We start from the raw sequence: 24,026 nt of genomic DNA on the forward strand, positions 1-24,026 counted from the left end.
GTGGGAGACATGAGTGGGGGCCTGGTGGAGGGTGCCCCTGCACTGCTGGGGGGTGGGGGTGCAGGGGGACATGAGTGGGGGCCTGGTGGAGGGTGACCCTGGATGCTGGGGGGTGGGGGTGGTGGGAGACATGATTGGGGGCCTGGTGGAGGATGCCCCTGGTGGCTGGGGGGTGGGGGTGGTGGGAGACATGAGTGGGGGCCTGGTGGAGGGTGCCCCTGGTGGCTGGGGGGTGGGGGTGGTGGGAGACATGAGTGGGGGCCTGGTGGAGGGTGCCCCTGCACTGCTGGGGGGTGGGGGTGCAGGGGGACATGAGTGGGGGCCTGGTGGAGGGTGCCCCTGGTGGCTGGGGGGTGGGGGTGGTGGGTGACATGAGTGGGGGCCTGGTGGAGGGTGCCCATGCACTGCTGGGGGGTGGGGGTGCAGGGGGACATGGGTGGGGGCCTGGTGGAGGCTGCCCCTGGTGGCTGGGGGGTGGGGGTGGTGGGAGACATGAGTGGGGGCCTGGTGGAGGGTGCCCCTGGTGGCTGGGGGGTGGAGGTGGTGGGAGACATGAGTGGGGGCCTGGTGGAGGGTGCCCCTGCACTGCTGGGGGGTGGGGGTGCAGGGGACATGAGTGGGGGCCTGGTGGAGGGTGCCCCTGGTGGCTGGGGGGTGGGGGTGGTGGGAGACATGAGTGGGGGCCTGGTGGAGGGTGCCCCTGCACTGCTGGGGGGTGGGGGTGCAGGGGGACATGAGTGGGGGCCTGGTGGAGGGTGACCCTGGATGCTGGGGGGTGGGGGTGGTGGGAGACATGAGTGGGGGCCTGGTGGAGGGTGCCCCTGGTGGCTGGGGGGTGGGGGTGGTGGGAGACATGAGTGGGGGCCTGGTGGAGGGTGCCCCTGCACTGCTGGGGGGTGGGGGTGTAGGGGGACATGAGTGGGGGCCTGGTGGAGGGTGACCCTGGATGCTGGGGGGTGGGGGTGGTGGGAGACATGATTGGGGGCCTGGTGGAGGGTGCCCCTGCACTGCTTGGGGGTGGGGTGGTGGGAGACATGTGTGGGGGCCTGGTGGAGGGTGCCCCTGCACTGCTTGGGGGTGGGGTGGTGGGAGACATGAGTGGGGGCCTGGTGGAGGGTGCCCCTGCACTGCTGGGGGGTGGGGGTGCAGGGGGACATGAGTGGGGACCTGGTGGGGGCTGCCCATGGTGGCGGGGGGGTGGGGGTGGTGGGAGACATTAGTGGGGGCCTGGTGGAGGATGCCCCTGGTGGCTGGGGGGTGGGGGTGGGGGTGGTGGGAGACATGAGTGGGGGTCTGGTGGAGGGTGCCCCTGGTGGCTGGGGGGTGGGGGTGGTGGTAGACATGAGTGGGGGCCTGGTGGAGGGTGCCCCTGGTGGCTGGGGGGTGGGGGTGCAGGGGGACATGAGTGGGGGCCTGGTGGGGGCTGCCCATGGTGGCTGGGGGGTGGGGGTGGTGGGAGACATTAGTGGGGGCCTGGTGGAGGATGCCCCTGGTGGCTGGGGGGTGGGGGTGGTGGGAGACATGAGTGGGGGCCTGGTGGAGGGTGTCCCTGGTGGCTGGGGGGTGGGGGTGGTGGGAGACATGAGTGGGGGCCTGGTGGAGGGTGCCCATGCACTGCTGGGGGGTGGTTGGTGCAGGGGGAGATGGGTGGGGGCCTGGTAGAGGCTGCCCCTGGTGGCTGGGGGGTGGGGGTGGTGGGAGACATGAGTGGGGGCCTGGTGGAGGGTGCCCCTGCACTGCTTGGGGGTGGTGTGGTGGGAGACATGAGTGGGGGCCTGGTGGAGGGTGCCCCTGCACTGCTGGGGGGTGGGGGTGGTGGGAGACATGAGTGGGGGCCTGGTGGAGGGTGCCCCTGGTGGCTGGGGGGTGGGGGTGGTGGGAGACATGAGTGGGGGCCCTATCGGAGGCTGCCCCTGCACTGCTGGGGGGTGGGGGTGGTGGGAGACATGCATTGTTGATCAGTAGTGCAAGGTGACATGTGGGTTGGCTGGGGGGCATGCCCATGGTGGATGGGCTGCCTGCGGGACATGAGCAGGGGTGCAGGGTAGTCCCCCGTGGTATGGGCTGCCTGCAGGGGCCGTGGAGGTTGTGGAGCATACACCTGGGAGGACCCACACGGCCAATTCACGTGTAGTACTCCCCAGAACCCCTGAAATACACATACCCTGCAGAAATCGCGTGTGGAACTTCCCGCGCACCCCTGGAATACACATACCCTGCTGAAATCGCGTGTGGAACTTCCCGCGCACCCCTGGAATACACGTACCCTGCTTGCACGGGGCCAATCGCGTGTGGAACTTCCCGCGCACCCCTGGAATACACGTACCCTGCTTGCACGGGGCCAATCACGTGAGAGACTTCACGCGAACCCCTGAAATACACGTAGCCCGCTCCCCCGGCCCGATCGCGTGAGAAAGTTCACGCGAACCCCTGTAATACACGTAGCCCGCTCCCCCAGGCCCGATCGCGTGAGAAACTTCACGCGAACCCCTGAAATACACGTAGCCCGCTCCCCCAGGCCCGATCGCGTGAGAAACTTCACGCGAACCCCTGAAATACACGTAGCCCGCTCCCCCAGGCCCGATCACGTGAGAAAGTTCACGCGAACCCCTGTAATACACGTAGCCCGCTCCCCCAGGCCCGATCGCGTGTGGAACTTCCCGCGCACCCCTGAAATACACATACCTTGCTCGCACTGGGCCAATCGCGTGTGGAACTTCCCGCGCACCCCTGAAATACACGTTCCCCGCTTGGCGTTTGCTGTTTGCCAGCCGGTGAACTGGTCCAGGGTTAGCGCAGCCCTTTGCGATGATTTAGCGATTTTGATGGCTTTTCCTTGCGCGAGGGCGTTCTTGGGGGCGTAACTGGCGCTGCTGCAGGGTCGCTGCGATTCTCTGCGCCACGGCTGGTTTGGGAGCCTAAAATCCATGAATACGCTGTGCGCGGAAATCGGTTTTAGCGCACGTGCCTGGCGCAGTCAATCGCACGCGGACACTCTGCGCCAGCCGCTTGCGACACTTTTCTGCGAAATTCTATGAATTACCCTCTAAGTGTCCCCTTAGGGTTTCTGAATTTATTAGAAGCCAAGTTTTGGCGTGCAATCTTAAATCTACCTCAATGTATTCCAGGTGTGTTAATAAGATATGAATTGGGATTAATTTCTCTAAGTGCATTATATAACTGGCGCTTATGAGCCTTATTTCGCAAATGTTTATTATCTACATATGGTAACTCTACATTATCCATCATTTCAAGTTACCTGCTCAATTCTACAGAAATGTTTCCGAAATACTGGTCTACGAAAATACTAACAATCATGGTACATGCCGACATTTCACTTAAACTTCTTATTGCTCACCCAGAGCTTGCGAAGAAGAAGGTGTATATGATGGACTGGATTGACACAAGAACTCAGTGTCTAACTTATAAAGACTTTGATCCTACAATCTTTGGTCCAAAACGTTTTAAAAACATTGCGCCCTACTTATGTTTAGCACCATCTGCTGCTTTAAGGACTGCCATTCTTCGGTTGAGGTTCAACATCTGGCCCACCCGCGAGGTCAAAACAAGAAGGAAACAAATTGCCTCTGACCTTAACTGGTGTCGGTTCTGTAAAAATGTTATGATTGTAGAATCTCTTCAACATTTAATATTGGAATGTCCAGCACTTAGTACCTTAAGAAAATTGCACTTTGTTAACCATTTTGCATACTTTGCACAACTTGATCCAAAAAATAGATGGGTCGCCTTAGCTGCCACTGAATGTATGAGTATAAGAATTGCAACAATTAATTTTTTACAGGCCTTGAACCTAGAATGATGATGATTGTACAGTATGTTATGAATTTATATAGTCTTTTTAACTAGATTTTATGCCTATGAATTTTTCTAATCTGTATAAATTGAAAAAGTTGATCTAATTTCAACTATATTCAATAAATAATAAAAAAAAAGTGTTTTCTCTGCATCTTACCATGCACCATTTAATTTGTAAAGTGTTTTTGTAAAAAATAAATAAGCCATTGTGTTCTGGCTACTGGAATTTATGTTGCTACGAATGTCTTAGAGGCACTCATGGCACTGGGCATGAGAGAGCACACGTAACAGCTCTCACTTGTGATCTCTCTTCCCACCTTGGTCATGTGCTGGTGCCACGTTATTGATGATGTGGGTGGAATTGGCCATGTAAGCATTCACATGTTCAAAAATTGGTGTTTGCGCTTCTCTTAAGCCTTTTTACTTCTTGGGCAGCTCTGGTGCACCCCCAGGAACTGGATCCAATAGTGATGGCTGTGTCCTGGCCTAGTTACAAAGGGAACAGGTGTTCTGTTGGCATATGCTTGAGTGTGTGTGTAATACAATGCAGCTCTCTGTAGCACAAAGAGGGTAAAGCGATAGAGACAGCAGAATGCAAACAATTTAACTACAATAACTTCTGCAGTGGTGTCCATGTGTTGCATGTATGTGCGTCCTTGGCGTTGTCCACGAGCTCGGGATAGATGGCTCTCAAAACTTGCAACCTATGGAATTATCATTGTGAAAGTGGTCAACCTCTCCTGTGAAATTATTGTGCTAATGTGGCAACAAAAAGATGAATTTAACCTTAGGATTACTAAGCAAGGCGATAATTGGCACTTCACTCCTTTTCAGTATTGGATAGCTGTTTGCAAAATAAATAAGGATACATAAACGAATAGTTTTTTCTGGCACTATTTGGTCCTTGTCCCTGTAAATTCAAAAAGTGTTTTTCCATTTTATTGTACAGGTATAAAATGAATCGTCAAAACTCAGTCCATACAGGTGTGCCGGTTACATAGTATAAGAATAAACAGTGTGCCCAAGCTACCTTTCTGTATGTTCCTGTCTAGCTCTGGTCCTGGAACGTGTCTGAATTTGTTGCTCTTCTTCTTCTTCTTCTTCTTCTTGTGCTGCACTGTCTGCATCTTGGACAATGGGGGTGTCACCTTTGAAGGGTGCGACGTCTCACAGATAGTTCCAATCTTTCTTCCCTACCAATTCCACATCTTTATCAGTTACTTCCTCTACAGTAAAAGGGCTATCAAAACACAGCTTGTGCCAGTTTTTGTTAAAGTTTTGTAGTAGGACCTGATCCCCTGTGTAATGATAAGGGGCTTTGAGCAGTCTGTGTGGTTCTACTGATGCGTCATGTTCATCATTCTTCTTCAACCTCCTCTGCCAAGCCTTTAGCGGTTGAGAGATAAAAGAAGCACTAGCCATCATCAAAGTGAGATATTCATAAATGTCACTACCCAAAACAGTAGCAGCATTCTGGGTATCCGTCAGCGCTCTAGAGGGAGGAGCAAGTCGGAAGCGTCATCGTGTCACCACCTCATGAGGAGTTAAATGGTGAGCAGATGCAGGCTGATTGCGCAGTGAAAATAAGGTTATGAGTAGGAAATGAAGGCATCTCTTTTTCAGAGTCATTTTCACTTTTGGAGTCTTTTCTTTGAGCAGGCCGTTGATGAATTCACAAATTCCATTCACTTGCGAGTGATAACGCAGGAAAACGTATGCTTCATCTCCAGTAGGGTTGTGATGTGCTTGAATACTTTGTTTACAAAGTGAGGGCCATTGTTTGATTGCAGGACCTTACACACACTCCACCGTGGGAACACCTCTCTGACGAGGAATTTTGCAGCATAGGTGGCATCAGGGTGATAGCATGGACCAGCTTTGATCCAGTGAGAAAATTGACATGTGTGTGATGCCCGCCACCTCATTACCCATTGCTGTGCAAGAGGTCCCGGGTCAACACACAACCCCCTGGTGCTGCGGGAACTCCACGCTGCCTCGGTACATGGCACGACACAGTGGACAGCATACCTGGCTGCTGGGTGAGTCTAACTACAAGGCCATGTGCAGTGTTGTATTATGGCCCAGTATGACACCCATGCCCAGTGGATGTGCATTACTCCTAATGCAATTTTCTGAAACAATTACAAAAACCTCCATGTAAGTGCATAGAGGCCGGATAGGGCGACAAAAGGGGAAAGTAGATCAAGAATAAGAGCAAGGAACTTTATCATTGATAACTAAGTCAGGTAAACCTCATTGAAGGGGAAATGACCCTACTCAGTGTTGTGGGTGCATGAAATGTGCAAGTGTGTGATGTTATTCAAGGTGCAACACAGTAGCAGCATGCCAGAGTTCAAGTCCTTGACAGGCGTGTCACCATGTATGAAACATATCAAGTGCATACATAACTACATCTATCCCATAGATTGATGAACTAAAGAACTACATGTACCAGAATGCACCACACCATAGTGACAACGACAAGCAGAAACATAGTCAAGCAAACCCACAAGTCATGATGCACAGCCAGAGAATACTGAAGCTCCCACCCACAAAACACCTTTAGGCCACAAACAGGTACACTGCCTGTTTGAACCACACAGTCACACATGAATATCATAGAAATGCTAAATGTACTGTCGTAAATGGCCATATAGCTAGAATTAATTTGTAACACGTTAATAGCATTTACATCAATTCCATGTGTGTCAGTCTTACAAAAAGGACCAAGGGTGCAGAGAACCCGACGAAGGGGAGTCACTTTCTCAAGCTCCAGCAGCAGATCATCTTCTGACGACCAATCGAGGCGCCAACAGGGCCTACCTCCAGCTAATTTTGTCTACTCTCCCCCTTCCTTTTTTTCTTTTTTAGGGGGTGGGGTACCTGGCAATCCCCAATGGGGACAACCACAATGGGGTCTCCCCCCACGCAGAGGCAGAATAAACACACGCCCCTGCCGCCGTAGACCGAGGTATTGAACCCCACAGAAGACTCTCAAACAATTCCAATCTTCAATTTAGCCAAAATTGAACTTTCCGAGGCTGAGATGTCTGTACTGACCAAAGGTTTATCCTTTGTGCCTACTATCTATACTCACTGGTATAACTCTGAAATGGAGGTCCACACCTTTCTTCGCAAAGTGAGACTACGCACCTTTTTTCAAGAACATGCCACAGAGACCGAGGAGAATGAAGATGACGCAGGCCTACACAAACCCTCCCTGTTCACCCCCTCAGACAACCAAATACCCAGCAAACTTCTTACATTTGAAAGATGTATCCTCCATGACTTGGCCAAATTACAGAACAAAACTATGAAAACCAAGCACAACTTGACTTTAACTGAAAAACAAGCCCTGACATCTCTTCAGAACAACAAGAAAATAGTCATCAAACCTTCGGATAAAGGGGATGGATTAGTCATCATAACATCTGCACAATATAAAGACATGGTATTGACGTTACTCAATGATCAAGAAAGCTATAGCATTCTCCGCAAAGACCCCACCAAAGAATTATGTCAAGAAATAACAGACACTGTTGAATATGCATTACAAATGGACTGGGTGTCAAAAAAAGAACCAAAGTTCCTGAACAGACCACCTGGGAGAGTCCTGTGCTTCTATGCATTGCCGAAGATGCATAAAGACCCCGTCAATCTACCAGGTCACCCGATTGTGTCGAGCTGCGGTTCCATCCTTGAACCACTCTGAAAATTCGTCGATTTCTTTCTGCAACCATTAGTAAACAAACCACTACTTACTTACTGGACACAACACACACTATCAGCATATTCGAGGGGTTGGAATTTAATCCAGCTGAGCAATTACTGGTCAGTATGGACATCAAGTCCTTGTATACCAGTATCCCCCAGGAAGGTGCCATCGAATGTGCCCGCTAATGGCTGATTGCAGACCCCACTCCACACAGGACCCCCACCAACTTCATTTTAGAACTGATGACAATAGCGCTATGTAAGAACTTCTTTACATTCAACAACTCAACATACCTGCAGACTAAAGGGACTGCGATGGGCGCAGTCTTTGCCCCCAGCCTGGCAATTCTCTATATGGCTAAATTTGAAAAGGAGCATAACTTCTCTGATCGTAACCACTGGCAGGCTCAAATTAGTCATTGGTATCGATATATTGATGATGTCATCTTCATTTGGAATGGTACCCTGACTCATTTGCAAGATTTTGGGTCCTGGCTCAACACCTGTAACTCTGATATTCAGTTTACTAAGGACGAAAGCAATCTTGAAATAAAATTTCTGGATTTGACAATAAGACACATAGGCCCTGATTCATGGATTATTTGCACCGAAAAAAAAATGGATTTGCGCGCCATTCTGCCCGCAAATCCCCATTTAACAAATGGGGATTTGCCGTCAGAATGGCGTACAAATCCTGTGTTTTTCGGCGCAAATAGTCCATGAATCAGGGCCAAAGACGGTAAATTAGAATGTGACCTTTACCGCAAACCGACAGTCAGAAATACATTACTGCATTACGCCAGCAACCACCCTGCACACACTAAAGATAATCTAACCTATGGACAATTTCTTCAAATACGCTGTAACTGCACATCTACAGAAGACTATAAGCGACACTCTGAAGCCCTATCCACCTGATTAAGAACAAGAGGATACCCCAAGAGACAACTGAAACAAGCAAGAAAACGAGCTTGCAATACTAATAGGGATACCCTCCTTCAATTACACCAGAAAGGCCCCCAGACTGCTGAAGATCGCTTGACATGTGTAGTTACCTTTGGCACTCGCACCTCGTAAATAAAGAAAATTATCAACAAACATTGGCACATAGCCAGCCTGAATTTACCAGATGAACCATTTCCAAGGTTCACTTATAAGCGTGCGAGGAGCATCAGGGAACATCTGGTACACTCACTCTACCAGCCTGACTCAACCGGCAGTGGGACACGTACCCTACGACCTCTGCAAGGCCATCACCCTTGTGGTAACTGTGTTGCTTGCCAATTCACCAAGAAGATAAAAACCTTTCAAATTGGTAGGCGCAAATGGACCCTCAAGGACCTTACCAACTGCAAAACTCAGAATGCCGTCTACTGCATAGAATGCCCCTGTGGCTTACGTTATGTTGGCCAAACCACTCGGGCAGTAAACATTAGAATTTCTGAACACAGATCAAAAGTTTGATGTACAAATCTAACAGCACCTCTAGTGGAAAATTTCTTAGCCACCAATCACACCACATTCTCTGGTGGGTATTGGCATGGGAGTAATTTTAGGGGGGGGGGGCAGGGGTGTTTGTCCCCCCAACTTTCATGGCACAAGATTTTGTCCCCATTCATTTGAATGGGGCATTTATTTTTTCAGATGACATGTCCCCCCCAACATTTTCAGCAACGTTACTCCACTGGGTATTGGAAAGAATCAAGGTATCCAAAACAGCCTACTCAGGAATGAATCCAGGTGGATTCACCGATTAGACACCTACTATCACGGTCTAAACGAAATCTTCCAACCTGTAGTATAATCTATGGAATCAGTGATGCCTACCCTTGTTTTAGGTGCCAGGAGCTCCTCTGACACGCTACACATATCATCATTCCTCGCACCATAGCCTGTGCGCATGAGGGTTTTTTTCATCCCTGCAGACAGGGGTACATCCCCATACACAGTATCAGGCATACATGCAACTTGTGCACTCCACATACGGCTTTGGAGCCCCATTTTCACATGGTTTCCTTTGCCTTCATGTAGGTTTTATTATTTTTTAATTTTTATTTTTTGTTCTAGGGTCACAGTCAGGAAAATGCCCATTAGGCAGGTAACTTGAATCCTTCCCATTTGCAAGGGCGCACACTTTAGTTCCCAAATAGGAATTCTTTCCTTCCTACCTGACCCAGGAGTCCTGACACACATGAGGCATCAGTGGCAAGCAGTCGCATTGCGGCTCGCCCCGCCCACCAGAGTCTGCTCGGACTCTTTGCATACATAGTCAATCCGCATGCGTGGCCACAATGACAACCGAACATAAACAACTCTTGGGTTCGGGCCAATACACGTCTCATTTCAGACATGGACGCCAGGCAGCACCTTCCACTGACTAGGCTGCGAATGAATACACACACGATAAGCCATGGCATCCTGCTTTGTTTTCCCCCTGTTTGCTCTCCTTGTCAGCTGAGACCGCGCACGCTGCCACTGCTCTCTCAATATTATTATACTCTCTCTACGGGGCACTCGACCTCAATCCGGGAACTCTTACCCTATTCGGGCATTAACACACTGGAGCTTCTATCTACTAACTCTCAGAATATCTCACTACTGACACCTTAATGCACTGATCAAGTAAGGACACCCACTCATTACAGTGGGGTTTTCAACCATGCTTCGGACAACAAGCACTATAATACTTATAGATGTGTTGAAAGTTCATGCACACCCCGGTGACACCTTGGGACTTTGACACACACTCGATTAATGCCTCTTTTGTAACTGTTGGGACTGCCATTTCTGTCTTGCTCTTTTCATAATATGCAAAAAACACTGCTTTAGGAACTCTTTGACTAATTCTCTGAACGGGTGCCTATGGTCACCCAGTCCGGTTTCTTGTAGGACCCTACACAACGGAAAACATACAAACAGTTGTCGCCTCGAGCTACAGTCTACCACTACTGGACATGCCACATGTATTCACTCGGACATCAGGTACCCCATAGTGTTTTTGCACAGTGTTTGCATATGATGGCCTCATGACCCTGAAGCTTCTTAGACCAGCTGTCCCCCTCTTCCTATTTGGACTCTTGGGCTTGCAGCATCAGCTTGAAACGGTTTCCTATCTTTTCACCCTCACAGTAAGCCCCATTCTATGTCAAGACGGAGGCGAGCATTAAGCGCTTTCTCTTCTCTTTAATTCACTCTCCAGCAGTTTCAACAAACGTCATATTTTGTGAAAAACATTAAGTATATATGTATTTTTTTTATTTTTTTTTTTTAGAAAAACTTCATATCCCATCATTCTCTGTAGTCCTGTCCTCTAGCCTCTGTGCCTTAGTCCTTCCTGTTCCTGTGTTCCTCCTCTTCTTTTCCTGCTCTCCAGATAAGTAACATCGTTTCAGTAGAGCTCCGTAAAGTGTGTGTTGTATATGCATAGTTGGCGTGAACTAATGCTAGCTGTAGCAGTGTTTAGTATTAAGCTTTATTTGCTCTATTTGTATAACCAAAGCGCAGCACGAACGCTGTAGTTTAGAGGTGGAAGGACTCGGCAGCCCCGTGCCGCATTACTCGGCTCGTTAGGGGCCTGCCGAGCCTTCCCTTTCGTCAGTCAGCCCGCGGCGCTCGCTAGGGCGATCGGGGCTCGTGGCCCCCACCTTTGGAGGGGCAGGGCCAAATACGCGAGCGGAAAGTTTTTCTTCCCGCTCGCGCTACGAAACTAGTAAAGCCCCACCCTCGCGGAGGGAGGTGAGTCCTCCCCCTCCTGGGAGATTACACGATCACGTGAGCCCATAGACCCATTGGAGCGTAGTGCTCAGCTCCTCGGAGCCCCCCACCCTTGGGGGAGGAGCTAATCAAACGGAGCATCGGAGGCCGACTTTGAGAGAATTTTCACCGAGTTCCGCGCCACGGAGCACAGATAAGTCCCGGAATCTAAAGGGAAAGGCACAGTTACCTTAAGAATTTCGGGCAAATAGCCTTATTGAGAAACACTGCACGCAGTACAAAACAATCAGGTGCAGTCTCACAGAGCGGAGCAGTGGACGTGCGCCGACACCTGACAAGGTATTGAGAGGCACCTATACAGCACAACAATGTCTAACTTCGAATGGAGTGACGAGGAGGAGGCTACCTACCCAGAGGATTTAGCCTACAGCTTTAAAGAAGTGCTGGGAGACTCGCTCACTGAGGCAGTAGCGCAGGGGGTGAGACCCCTGCAAGACAGGCTACATACTATTGAGTTATATCTGAGTACTCAAAATATATGCACCCAAGACAGCACGTCCACCAAGGTCACGATAAAGGACCCCAAGGGGTGTAGCAAGGCCCGGAAGAGCAAAGAGGCGAAGGGTTTAGATAGAAGCGCACACCTATAGTAAGTAAGATTAGTAAAGAGATTCGAGGATTATGTTGTATAAACTTTTAGGTGCGGGGGGGAAAACTGAGGTCATGGCACAAGACCCCGACAATAAACAGTAAACAGAAAGAGGATTCAACTTGGGAACCCTCCCGTCCCCTGCACACTTTCAAATGTTTGGATTAATCCAATACAGTTGTTTAAACTGCGTTATATGCATTGTACATACATTTGTTTCTAACACATATGGTCAGACACAGGAGTGTGAGATAAAAAAATATATATCTTTATAGTCAGGCTGTATTATTTTCAGCAAGAATTATAGTTCAGACAAAGATTATTTACAGTGCATAGAAACAGTATCAATAGATAAAGCTCAAATTGAAGAAAAATGGAGTCCAAATTGATTAGCGACGCGTTTCGAGGAAGTTCTCCTCTTCTTCATAAGGCCACACTTGGACTCTTAATGTAAAAGGAAAGCATAAATTCAGTAAAGAAAATTTTGTAAGCACAATGCATAGACTGTTCATGTCATATTAAATGTATACAGTTAAAAAATAAATGGCATTAATTGTATTTAGAACATTAATCTGTCCCTAAAAAATAGGGAATTGAAACAATGTAACATGTTCTAATATGCATTGTAATTCATGCAACATTATAAGATTAACTAGGTTGCCCCTGCTCGAGAGAGGGGCTGAAGGTCTACTGAAGCATCTTTTCCTGCAAAATTAACTGTATAACGTCCATCATACTGTGATTTAGTAGAGTACTACCTCTAATGGGATCTATCACGTGGATGGTGAAACATAAGCTAAAGAAAATTAAATATGTAGGTAAAACAACACACAGATAGTTCTTAGGCTATATCAATCTAATATGGAAGAAATACAAAAATCGTTACCTCTGTGAGTAGAAAGTGCCGGAAACAGAGAACCGGACGGAGCGGTGAAAATAGATAGACAGTCTTCGTACACCAGTTGGTTCCTTAAAACATGGCTAATTCCCAAAAAGATACCAGAAATCTAAAGAAAACAAAGCCTGATCAATGCCAAGCTCAATGTTCAAACGTAACAGTCATAGGTGTGAGATAAAAAAAATTGAGTAACATACCTAACCAGAATATGGAGGGCGGAAAATAATCAATACAGCGGCCCACATAAGGATGTAGAACTTAAGTATCCCGCCGTCACTACAGAGGTGCCTCAGTATGTGGGAATTCTGTCATACGAATAGCCAAACTGAACAGGAATGAAGTCCTGATTAGTATAATATACCTAGCAATCTGATATGAAGTAATGGAAACATAATATGGTGTTTAATCAAGGCAAAAAATGTAAAGAATTACCGTGGTAAGAATGTGCAAATGGCACAATTCTCAAAGCTGATGTGCAACTGATGTCAAGATTGTGTGGCCGGTCAACAGCTGAAGAATCCGGCAGTAATAGGTCAGTTAGAGTATCAACTAAAGAAAGTGTAAGGAAAACAGAAAAAAAAGGAATCATGAGACTAAGGAACTATTTCCCTGGTCCCTAGATAGATAAATGCACATGCATTCACGCTTACCTGGAGCATAGGAGGGCAATCCTGAACAGAGTCTGTTCAGCCGAGTGGCTTGTTGTTCACAAACCATGGAGACTACATGTGACCATGGAGATAAATAGAGGACTGAAGTAATAGGTGAAGAAAAAGGACTAAGAAGTAAATGGGCCTCAAGGTCGGCCATCTTGGAACGAGGTTATATTGTAATGAAGGTGTAGATCTCTAGGCATTCAATGACAAGAAGTAACTTAAATCGGGAAGCGTAAAGGTGCGTAACTAAATAAATTGAAGGGAAAAAATTCATACAGTACAGAAACCTATTGTGCGATGTAAATCGGACATAACAAATACTAGTCCGCACATCGTAGAACGGGGAGAGGAAAGTTGAGAAAAATAGTGTACCATGTGAAATAGAGTCGAAATTAGCAATGACAAAGGGTCTTGAATCGAACGAAACGCTCGGATCTTAAAAGGGAAAAAAATAGCACGGAAAAAATGAATATAATATTCAGATTATCTGGCTAAGGTCATTTAATGACCATGTGTAACCTATCAGTTCAAAATAGGTGGATCACATGGATTCACATTATGCAGGGAGAGGGAAAAAAAACCTTAAATCTCTCTCTCATTGCATGGACAACCTAGTGCAATATAGCAATCTCAATGGGGTAAATGCATTTATTTTACAAAAGATCAAAATTAAATGTGATAAGTATAACAGAATGACAAACAATGAAAATTAAGAATAAGAACAATTTTTACACTGTGTTTACAGGCAATTATTTTTATGGCAACCATCTACTAGTCTCAACAAAGTAGTGCCTTAGATCACAGTCAGACACAGGAATAGCAATGTGACTCTCAATTTTATGTTGAAGATCAATCATTCCTTATTGTCAAATTCAAATCACAGAAAACAGTTCAATGTGAAATCCTCATTTAGACCCCAGGGCTGTAAAGAGCTTAACTTATCAATCCAATAAGCTTCTCTTTGTAGTAAGAGTGACTGATAGTCACCTCCTCTTGTAGGTCGTTTAACAACTTCTAGCACCTGGTATTTTAGTTGGGCAATTGTATGTTTTTGCATGTTGAAGTGGCGAGCTACCGGTGAGTATTGATTATTACATCTTATGTTCGACTTGTGTTCGGACAGTCTTGATTTAACAGGTCTTTTGGTCTGTCCTACATACACTTTGCCACAAGGGCACTTCAACATATATATGACACCTGATGTCAGACACGTAGAATAGTCTCTTAATTTGATTTTTTGACCATTCCTGGGGTGAGTCACTATATTACCTTTGATTGTGTTATTACAGTGTATACATCCTAAGCAGGGGAAGGTGCCTAGTTTTTTGGTAGCTAGGAAAAGTTGTTTCTCCTTTGGTACTCTTTCAGCTATAAGAGACAAACTGGTGAAAGCTGAAAGAGTACCAAAGGAGAAACAACTTTTCCTAGCTACCAAAAAACTAGGCACCTTCCCCTGCTTAGGATGTATACACTGTAATAACACAATCAAAGGTAATATAGTGACTCACCCCAGGAATGGTCAAAAAATCAAATTAAGAGACTATTCTACGTGTCTGACATCAGGTGTCATATATATGTTGAAGTGCCCTTGTGGCAAAGTGTATGTAGGACAGACCAAAAGACCTGTTAAATCAAGACTGTCCGAACACAAGTCGAACATAAGATGTAATAATCAATACTCACCGGTAGCTCGCCACTTCAACATGCAAAAACATACAATTGCCCAACTAAAATACCAGGTGCTAGAAGTTGTTAAACGACCTACAAGAGGAGGTGACTATCAGTCACTCTTACTACAAAGAGAAGCTTATTGGATTGATAAGTTAAGCTCTTTACAGCCCTGGGGTCTAAATGAGGATTTCACATTGAACTGTTTTCTGTGATTTGAATTTGACAATAAGGAATGATTGATCTTCAACATAAAATTGAGAGTCACATTGCTATTCCTGTGTCTGACTGTGATCTAAGGCACTACTTTGTTGAGACTAGTAGATGGTTGCCATAAAAATAATTGCCTGTAAACACAGTGTAAAAATTGTTCTTATTCTTAATTTTCATTGTTTGTCATTCTGTTATACTTATCACATTTAATTTTGATCTTTTGTAAAATAAATGCATTTACCCCATTGAGATTGCTATATTGCACTAGGTTGTCCATGCAATGAGAGAGAGATTTAAGGTTTTTTTTCCCTCTCCCTGCATAATGTGAATCCATGTGATCCACCTATTTTGAACTGATAGGTTACACATGGTCATTAAATGACCTTAGCCAGATAATCTGAATATTATATTCATTTTTTCCGTGCTATTTTTTTCCCTTTTAAGATCCGAGCGTTTCGTTCGATTCAAGACCCTTTGTCATTGCTAATTTCGACTCTATTTCACATGGTACACTATTTTTCTCAACTTTCCTCTCCCCGTTCTACGATGTGCGGACTAGTATTTGTTATGTCCGATTTACATCGCACAATAGGTTTCTGTACTGTATGAATTTTTTCCCTTCAATTTATTTAGTTACGCACCTTTACGCTTCCCGATTTAAGTTACTTCTTGTCATTGAATGCCTAGAGATCTACACCTTCATTACAATATAACCTCGTTCCAAGATGGCCGACCTTGAGGCCCATTTACTTCTTAGTCCTTTTTCTTCACCTATTACTTCAGTCCTCTATTTATCTCCATGGTCACATGTAGTCTCCATGGTTTGTGAACAACAAGCCACTCGGCTGAACAGACTCTGTTCAGGATTGCCCTCCTATGCTCCAGGTAAGCGTGAATGCATGTGCATTTATCTATCTAGGGACCAGGGAAATAGTTCCTTAGTCTCATGATTCCTTTTTTTTCTGTTTTCCTTACACTTTCTTTAGTTGATACTCTAACTGACCTATTACTGCCGGATTCTTCAGCTGTTGACCGGCCACACAATCTTGACATCAGTTGCACATCAGCTTTGAGAATTGTGCCATTTGCACATTCTTACCACGGTAATTCTTTACATTTTTTGCCTTGATTAAACACCATATTATGTTTCCATTACTTCATATCAGATTGCTAGGTATATTATACTAATCAGGACTTCATTCCTGTTCAGTTTGGCTATTCGTATGACAGAATTCCCACATACTGAGGCACCTCTGTAGTGACGGCGGGATACTTAAGTTCTACATCCTTATGTGGGCCGCTGTATTGATTATTTTCCGCCCTCCATATTCTGGTTAGGTATGTTACTCAATTTTTTTTATCTCACACCTATGACTGTTACGTTTGAACATTGAGCTTGGCATTGATCAGGCTTTGTTTTCTTTAGATTTCTGGTATCTTTTTGGGAATTAGCCATGTTTTAAGGAACCAACTGGTGTACGAAGACTGTCTATCTATTTTCACCGCTCCGTCCGGTTCTCTGTTTCCGGCACTTTCTACTCACAGAGGTAACGATTTTTGTATTTCTTCCATATTAGATTGATATAGCCTAAGAACTATCTGTGTGTTGTTTTACCTACATATTTAATTTTCTTTAGCTTATGTTTCACCATCCACGTGATAGATCCCATTAGAGGTAGTACTCTACTAAATCACAGTATGATGGACGTTATACAGTTAATTTTGCAGGAAAAGATGCTTCAGTAGACCTTCAGCCCCTCTCTCGAGCAGGGGCAACCTAGTTAATCTTATAATGTTGCATGAATTACAATGCATATTAGAACATGTTACATTGTTTCAATTCCCTATTTTTTAGGGACAGATTAATGTTCTAAATACAATTAATGCCATTTATTTTTTAACTGTATACATTTAATATGACATGAACAGTCTATGCATTGTGCTTACAAAATTTTCTTTACTGAATTTATGCTTTCCTTTTACATTAAGAGTCCAAGTGTGGCCTTATGAAGAAGAGGAGAACTTCCTCGAAACGCGTCGCTAATCAATTTGGACTCCATTTTTCTTCAATTTGAGCTTTATCTATTGATACTGTTTCTATGCACTGTAAATAATCTTTGTCTGAACTATAATTCTTGCTGAAAATAATACAGCCTGACTATAAAGATATATATTTTTTTATCTCACACTCCTGTGTCTGACCATATGTGTTAGAAACAAATGTATGTACAATGCATATAACGCAGTTTAAACAACTGTATTGGATTAATCCAAACATTTGAAAGTGTGCAGGGGACGGGAGGGTTCCCAAGTTGAATCCTCTTTCTGTTTACCGGAAGAGCAAAGACTCTTCTGACCCCCCGGGCCACTCAGAGGGGGCAATTACTGAGGCCCCGGAGGCTGTAGACGCTTTTAGTAAGCTCAGAGAAGCTTTCATAAAAAGAACACAGGTGCCAAGCCTCGAGACCCCCTACCCAGGGGATGACAATATGGGCAACATGGAAGGAGGTTTTCCCGAGGAGGAGACCCCAGGATCCCCTACCTCCTCGCAAGAAGAGGCGGATAACGAAGGGGACGAGAACGGCCAACCTCCGCCGAGGAAGAGGCTCAGGAAGCTCAATAACCTAGAGGAGGATGAGACATCCGATATGTTTAACCCCGAGGAAATCAGAAATCCGAGATCATCCGATTGGGTGCCATCACCTAGAGTGACAAAATATATGTCGCAGAGACTACGTAAAGCCCTGGAAAAAGAGGTCAGACAAAGAATGAGAGCAGAATGCCCGAAACCAGATTTACCAGGCAGGGTAGCAGAGGCTCCGGAGCTGGACCCGAAAATGTTGTCTTTTGTCTCGAAAGCAAACAAAGACCCAAGAAAAGGTATTGACCGCTCTTGGAAAAGCTGCCAGGAGAAGCTTCTGGACATAGCAGGACCATTGCCAAAGATCATGGACCTGGCCGAACGTGCTAAGGACACAGGAGAGGAGGTAGACCCAGGAGTTCGGGCCCAGAGAGCAGTATGCCTGTTAGGCAACGCAAACTGCGCAATTTCTTCTGAACGCAGGAAAGGGCTCCTGTTAAAGATTGACCAGAAATTAGGGGATCTGTCATCTTACGAAGCGGGCGAAGCAGCACAGGGCTTGCTATTTGGGGAAACCTTCGGGAAAGAAATGGGAAGGTTCGTGGGGACATACACGTCCCTGGAAAAGGCACAGGCGTCCATGAAAAAGATCTTTCCAACGCGAATTTTTGGAGGGACCGGTCGCTCTAGAGGCCGTTCGGCCGGTCGCTACCAATCATTCAGGAGGCCTCAAGGAAACAGGAATAACTACTGGGATAGCAGACAACCGGATACCTTCTTCCCTCCGAGGGGTCGCACCCCGAGAGGAAGACGTGGCAGAGGACAAGGGAGAGGCCAAAACTTCCCCGCAGGTAAGAGTCACAGACTATCCTCCGGTTGGGGGGAGGACAGCTATTTTCTGGGAAAACTGGCAAGCGCTTTCCAGCGATGCATGGGTGCTGCAGACAGTAAAAGGCATGCTCATAGATTTCATAGAATTTCCCACTCAGAAACAGACACCTCGCCCCCTAGCGAAATCTCAAAAAAAGATAGACCTCCTGCATACAGAACTGCTGCAGTTAGCGAGAAAACAGGCGATAGAGCCTTGCAAGGGCCCGCCCAAGTTTGTGAGCAACATGTTTTTGGTCCACCGGAAGGACATGGTGCGACCCGTGATAAATCTAAAAGACATGAACAGATGGGTGACTTACAACCATTTCAAAATGGAAGGAACCCATCACCTCAGAGATACACTTCGGCAAGACAATTGGTTAGTGAGGATAGATCTCAAGGACGCCTATCTAACGATACCCGTCCGAGCAGACTTCCGTCCATTCCTAGCGTTTTATTGGGGCGAGCGATTATGGCAGTTTGCCACCATGCCATTCGGCCTAGCATCAGCACCTTGGGCCTTCACAAAAATTATGAAACCAGTAGCCGCAGCGATCAGGGAGAAAGGGATTCGCATGATTATCTATCTGGACGATGTCCTTCTGATGGCCAATTGCCGGGAAACCCTCCACTATCAGACCGACTGGGTAGTGAATCTACTGACATCACTAGGGTTCCTAGTGAATCGAGAAAAATCCGAGATGAAGCCAGTCAGGAGAATAGAGTTTCTAGGTTCCGTAGTAGACACCAGATCAGCAACACTAGAACTTCCAAACAAGAAAATACGAGACATAAAAAGAGAGATAAAGACATGTCTCAGCAGTACAGTTATATCACTGCGTGCTCTAGCGCGAGTAGTAGGGCTCCTGGCGGCCTCCATACAAGCCATATTTCCAGGTCCCCTACACTATCGGGCCCTTCAGAGACTAAAGATAAGGCACCTTCAGCGAGGGCTACAATATCATCAGCTAGTGCACATCGACCAAGAAGCCAGAACAGAGCTAGAATGGTGGTTAGCGAATATGGAAGCCTGGAACGGGAGAGCCATTTTTGGCGACCGGCCGGACCTGATAATAGAGTCAGACGCCAGCAGAGCAGGCTGGGGAGCCCGCTGCGGAAATCTGCAGACAGGAGGGAGGTGGAGTTCGGAAGAGCTCAAGCTTCACATCAATTGCCTAGAATTACGGGCAGGGTCTTTTGCGATCAAGGCGTTTACGAAAGAAAAAGTGAATTCTTGTATTCTGTTGAAAATGGACAACATTTCAGCAGTGAAATATATCAATCATTTAGGAGGAACGAGATCCAAGCTCCTAGCGGAGATAGCCAAAGATTTCTGGCACTCCTGCCTAGAATCTGGGATTTCGGTAGTGGCAGAATATCTGCCAGGAGCGCAAAATGTGATAGCGGACTGGAACTCCAGATACCTCTCGGATTCCAGCGACTGGAAGCTGGACAAAGTAGTGTTCCGACAGCTGGAGGAGCGCTGGGGGCCGATTTATACAGATCTGTTTGCGTCCAGACTGAACGCACAGACGAAGAGGTTCTTCAGTTGGAGGTTAGACCCAGCAGCAGCAGGAGTAGACGCGTTCCTACAAGACTGGAGAGAACAGATCCTTTACGCCTTCCCTCCATTCTTGATGTTGAGCAGAGTGCTAGCGAAAGCGCGCAGGGAAACGGCGAATCTGATACTGATAGCCCCTATATGGAAATCACAAGTCTGGTTTCCAGCACTCATGGAAATGCTAGTAGACTATCCGAGAATGTTACCGCGAAGAGTGGACCTGCTCACGGACCCAGTTGGGTCATTTCACCCTCTGAGAGTGAGGGGGACACTGCCATTGATGGCGTGCAGGATAGCAGGAGACGCTGGAACCTCCCAGGTATTTCGGCGCAAGCTGCAAGTCTCATCGCCGAATCTTGGGCTCCCTCGACCAGAAGGAGCTACGACGCAGCTTGGAATAAGTGGTCAGCATGGTGCAGAAGGAGAGATCTTCATCCCGTTTCTGCACCTTTAGTCGAGATATTGAATTTTCTGGCAGAACTTCTACAAGATGGCAAAGCGTATAGAACCATTGGAGTCTACAGATCTGCAATTTCGGCAGGGCATGTACCGCTAGACGGCACACCAGTAGGGGAGAATACTGCGGTGATTAGACTTTTGAAAGGAATAAGATTTAGACAACCGCCGCAACCTAAGTACAAAGTACTTTGGGACGTATCCGTAGTGCTGAAACTGCTATCAGACTGGCCCGGCGACAGATATCTGTCTTTAGAACAATTGTCAGGGAAACTGGCCATGTTACTGTGTATGGTGTCGTGCAGGAGAGTAGCAGACGTGAAGGCGCTAGAATTGGATAGGAAAACATACGGCCCGGAAGGAGTAACCTTTTATCTGGCAGAAAGAACTAAAACAGACTCAGCTACAATCTCATACCCATACATGCAGGACTATCCGAAATGGTGCGTGGCATCATGCATTAAGGAATATGAGAATAGGACAGCAGAAATGAGACCGGTAGGAACTACACAGCTACTTATAGCGCGCAGGAAGCCGCACAAAGGCGTGGCAGCAGCCACGATAGCTAGATGGGTCAGAGGTATCATGAGTCTAGCAGGTATTGATGTGTCAGCATTCGGGGCACACTCAGTTAGAGGAGCGATGGCATCTAAAGCAATAGGACAAGGCGCGACCTTACAAGATATCATGAAAGCAGCAGATTGGTCTGATGATAAGACCTTTAGGGCGTTTTACTTTAGACCAATAAGCACGGTAGCAAGTGCAGTAGCAAGAAGCTTTAAACAAGCTTAATGCTCGCCTCCGTCTTGACATAGAATGAAGATTCCCCCTGCTAATAGCGCAGGGAGCTCTTGATTCTATTAAAGACAAGGAGGCGAGCATTAAATTCCCGACCCAAATACACGGAAAAGGGGAAGAATATTGTAATGAAAGATATATGAATTGTGCATAATCATGAGGTCCGTTTTTTCTCCTGAAAATAGGGAGTGTATTTCCCAGCCCTAACATATTCCTTTTGTTTTCATTTCTGACACTAGGAGATGACCAAAAGAACGGATGAAAGCTAGTGAAGTAACGAATGGTTCCGATCAGATTGCGAGTTCCGAAGCTAGAGGTCGAAGTCTGCAGGAAGCAGAGATAGTGAACTGGTTGAGCCCGTTGGCTAGTTAAGGTTACAAAGGTTTACAGTTAAGCAGTCAAAGAAGAGGAGGAACACAGGAACAGGAAGGACTAAGGCACAGAGGCTAGAGGACAGGACTACAGAGAATGATGGGATATGAAGTTTTTCTAAAAAAAAATAAAAAAATACATATATACTTAATGTTTTTCACAAAATCTGATGTTTGTTGAAGCTGCTGGAGAGTGAATTAAAGAGAAGAGAAAGCGCTTAATGCTCGCCTCCTTGTCTTTAATAGAATCAAGAGCTCCCTGCGCTATTAGCAGGGGGAATCTTCATTCTTTGACTTCCTTTTGGAACTCCTCATCCCGCTGATTTCCACGTGACTACCCGTGTTGTCTGACATACAGCACCAGTGTGACCATAGCTGAGGACATGCGATTTGCAGCACCGTCAGGTAAGAAACCTGACCGGCGCTGGGAGATTAGACTCATAACAACAGTACCCAGTAATTATTGGTACTTGGACTATAACTCCACTCACTAGATATCTCTGTACCCCCCACAGGGTCCCAGACTAGGAGCCCCGATGAAGGCGGACTTGATACACGCCATTACCTCCGAAACGTGAAGAGCACAGGAAAACACTTGAATAATTTGCTTTCTTGTCTACAGAGGTTGCTTAACTATCCTCTGCCACGTTGGCAAAGAAACTTTGATCTCAAGAACCTGGAACATTCAATGTCGATTTGAAACTATATGTAATCTAAGGGCAACTTCAAAATCCCTTAGGCATAATATAGTAGTGGACTCATTGAATTGTTAGTCTGCACCTGATCTAAAAAATATTCAGAATTGTGTCTCATTCAACATTTGCCTAAAGGTGTAAGCTACCAGAAATTGCCAACTGCTGGTCTTGAAGTCCCAGATGATGATGCTATTCTGCAGTTCAAAAAAATTGTCCGGATGTTTCTACGTCAAAATCAACACAATGGTAATTCGTTTACCTTTTTTTTATTGTAACTGGCTTCAATTACAATGACTTTGTTATATGGCATTTGTACAGCACCTACTGCCTTGGTATGTCCTAAGCACTGTAGGGATTAATGCCCTTTGGAAGACTGTAGTCGACTAGGTGAAAAGAATTTCTAAAATGCATGTGCATTTTTAGCCAGCACGATGCTAGGTAGTGGTGGCTAGGTCCTTAACAGCAGCCCCATCGTTAATCAGGTGAGTGAGCGGGTGCTGTGACAACTTGTCAAGGGAGTAGGAGTCGAAAGAGTACAATTATGCAAATGGCTGAGGGACTCCTGTATTCTAATGGAGGTGGTGATGGGTGGGTTTATTATGTATGTATGTATGGAGGTGGGTGAGCCATTGTTGGATAAGATTTTCCATTTCTATAACCAATCTTCCTTACCTGTGTCAACCCCAGAAAGTTTTGCTTGACTTTTTTCGTGTTCCTGGCTGAGTGGGAACTTTTTTTTTTCTCTCCCCTCACCCTTTTACTCTTTTATGGAGAATTTCAATTTCGAAGGGATTGTGTCCTCAGACGTATTCCTTATCTTGATAGATTTACTTCCAGCTTGCTGGCCTCGGAAACATTTTTCAGTAGAGGGCGCTGCGCGTCGACATCACTCGCGTTAGTGTCCCTCAACAGCCTCCGTATCGGCGCCGATGTCATCATGTGTATAAATACTTGCGCAGCGTCTGTTGCTCAGTTCCGTTTTTCTGCGCTTCATGGGCCTCGGAATCGTGTTGCTCAGTACGTTATTCAAGTAGATTCTACTTATTCCTCGAGTATATCATTTAGCATTTAGAAGTGTGCCCAGTAGCCTCTCTATGAAAGTTGCATTTAGAAGTGTGCCCAATAGCTTTTCTGAATTTAGAAGTGCGCCCAATAGCCTCTCTGTGAAATATCATAATAATCTAATACCTTGCTGGGTTGAATCAACTAATCTCCCTAATAACCTCTCCGGGCAATGCTGGGGTATATTCATACCTAATACCCTCTCTGTATAAAGTTGAATTGAGAGAAGTGCGCCTATTAGCATGCCCTAATTGAACTGACTAGTATCCGGCATAGTCTCTCTGCGCTTAGTTCAATCTAGAAG

The sequence above is a fragment of the Ambystoma mexicanum genome, chromosome 11 (genome assembly GCF_040938575.1).
Source record: "Ambystoma mexicanum isolate Mex_15411 chromosome 11, UKY_AmexF1_1, whole genome shotgun sequence".
NCBI classification, from domain to species: Eukaryota; Metazoa; Chordata; class Amphibia; order Caudata; family Ambystomatidae; genus Ambystoma; species Ambystoma mexicanum.